Genomic DNA, 2,681 nt, shown 5'->3' with positions numbered 1-2,681 from the left:
CCAGAAATCCAAGATCCAAAAAGCCAGCCTCAGTAAACAGGCTGTAGGTAAATTAAAGCAAACAAGCACCCCAACCAGCAAATCCTATGGTTAGTAAAACAAAACCTGTAAGCCGAAATCATTTCTCAAAAATATCCCCATGTAACTCTCCGAAGGCATATGAACCACCACATAACCCTCCAGAATACAAACGAGTGTCCAGTATTGCACCTACCTCAATAGAAAGATTAAGCTAGATAACAATATATAAACATGTCATTATATGTGAAATGTATGTATCTTAACCAGAGTAGCATTTTTAGATTTACCATTTGCAAGTTTTAAACCCGTCATCCAATCAAGAGCCAGTATTCCTCAAAAAGCCTTATAAAACCACAGTGGCACAACACTCGAACAATTCTAGAAGCTGAAATTAGAGTGAAGTTTTAGAACCTGTGGACATTCCAAAATACCCTCCATAGTACCCGGGGAGTTTCATAGCCAAGCAAAGGATATCACAGCAAAAACCAATGCTCACAAACTAGACCAAAATTACCTTCCTTTTCTTGCAAAAAAGCAAAAGACAGAAAGAACAGAATTCTAAGTGAGGGAAGAGGAGCCCCTCACCTTTATATATGAGTAGTCGATTGTTAAGCAGCACAAGGCACGCCAGCTATTGTGGTTGTACTAAAACATGATAGGTAAGACCAAACCTGGTATGTTCATCACAGTAAGACATCCCATCAAGAGGGAAAGAGGATTCCATTATGAGAGTGATACGCTACCTACCACATCAAGCCGCCCAATCATCAGCCCTCGTTACTAGCAAGAGAGGTTTTTGTCATGAAACCCCTCGAGTAAAATAGGGAAAAAGATATTTGTCATTGGGTCTTTTGAGTGCCATAACCATGCTCCAATTTATGCCCATCTCTTAATTCCAATGAGTTAAATCCTTAAGGGACTGCTCCCACTGAGCCAAGCCATTTAGTGGTTTACACTCAACCAAGCTTATCAAGGCAGCAATGTTTCCTAGTTGGATGTCATTGTCCTAGCCAGATACAGTGATGCACAACATAGTTAAAAAAAAACCCCAGATGAGGTGCTAGATTAACTACAGTGATGCAATGCCAAGCCAAGGATTTCAGGCACAAGGTGGAGAACTTTATGCTAAGAGTAAGCTATTTGTAATCATGCAGTAATAGAGAAAGGATTAGTTAACTGTCAGAAGTGTGTTGGGTAGAGTATCAGCTACATCCATAGTTTGGGTGGCATTACCAATAGGTTGAGTTAATGTAACTAGAACTAGTTATCATGGTCAGATGTTGTGACCAAGTGTGTGTGTGTGTGTGTGTGTGTGTGAGAGAGAGAGAGAGAGAGAGAGAGAGAGAGAGAGAGAGAGAGAGAGAGAGAGAGAGAGAGAGAGAGAGAGAGCGAGAGAGAGAGAGAGGTCTCAAAGAGAGTGCCAAAAAAAATTCTTGATTGAAATAATTTTAAAGTAAATTTATAAATATGTAATGGAGCTTAAATTTTCCAAGCAAGGAGATGCCTTCCATGTGTCATCCATTGTAGCTTGCACAAACGTCCACATTTGGAATTCCATGAAATAATTGCAACTAGACAACCTAGACGCTTGGTCTCAGTCCAATCTGGACCTGCAACAGTTGCTCGTCCATGCATTCGCATCCATACTGTGTGTATTTGGTGTGTGCATGTGTTAGTGTGTGTGTGTGTGTGTGTGTGTGTGTGTGTGTGTGTGTGTGTGTGTGTGTGTGTGTGAGAGAGAGAGAGAGAGAGAGAGAGAGAGAGAGAGAGAGAGAGAGAGAGAGAGAGAGAGATCTCAAAGAGAGTGCCCAAAAAAATTTCTTGATTGAAATATTTTTAAAGTAAATCTATACATATATAATGGAGCTTAATTTTTCCAAGCAAGGAGATGCCTTCTATGTGTCATCCATTGCAGCTTGCACAAACGTCCACATTTGGAATTCCATGAAACAATTGTAGCTCGACAACCTCGACGCTTGGTCTCAGTCCAATCTGCACGTGCAACAGTTGCTCGTGCATGCATTGGCATCCATGCTGTGTGTATGTGGTGTGTTCATGTGTGTGTGTGTGTGTGAGTGAGAGAGAGAGAGAGAGAGAGAGAGAGAGAGAGAGAGAGAGAGAGAGAGAGAGAGAGAGAGAGAGAGAGGTCTCAAAGAGAGTGCCAAAAAATATTTCTTGATTGAAATAATTTTAAAGTAAATCTATACATATATAATGGGGCTTAAATTCTCCAAGCAAGGAGATGCCTTCCATGTGTCATCCATTGCAGCTTGCACAAACATCCACATTTGGAATGCCATGAAATAATTGCAACTCGACAACCTCAACGCTTGGTCTCAGTTCAATCTGGACCTGCAACAGTTGCTCGTGCATGCATTTGCATCCATGTTGTGTGTATGTGGTGTGTTCATGTGTGTGTGTGTGTGTGTGTGTGTGTGTGTGTGTGTGTGTGTGTGTGTGTGTGTGTGAGAGAGAGAGAGAGAGAGAGAGAGAGAGAGAGAGAGAACGCAAGTGGCCGTTGGCTATGTGTGTGCATGAGATTTGAATCTCAACCTACAATGCAAATGGGCATTGGTGATGCGCGTGAGAAAGAGTCCAATCTAGCTGAGCGAGCCCATGTGTGCACCCAAGGCTCTATGTGTGTGTGTGGGTGTGGTGAG

The sequence above is a fragment of the Adiantum capillus-veneris genome, chromosome 6 (genome assembly GCF_014529385.1).
Source record: "Adiantum capillus-veneris isolate H3 chromosome 6, ASM1452938v2, whole genome shotgun sequence".
Lineage (NCBI taxonomy): Eukaryota > Viridiplantae > Streptophyta > Polypodiopsida > Polypodiales > Pteridaceae > Adiantum > Adiantum capillus-veneris.
This window is presented reverse-complemented; position numbering follows the sequence as displayed.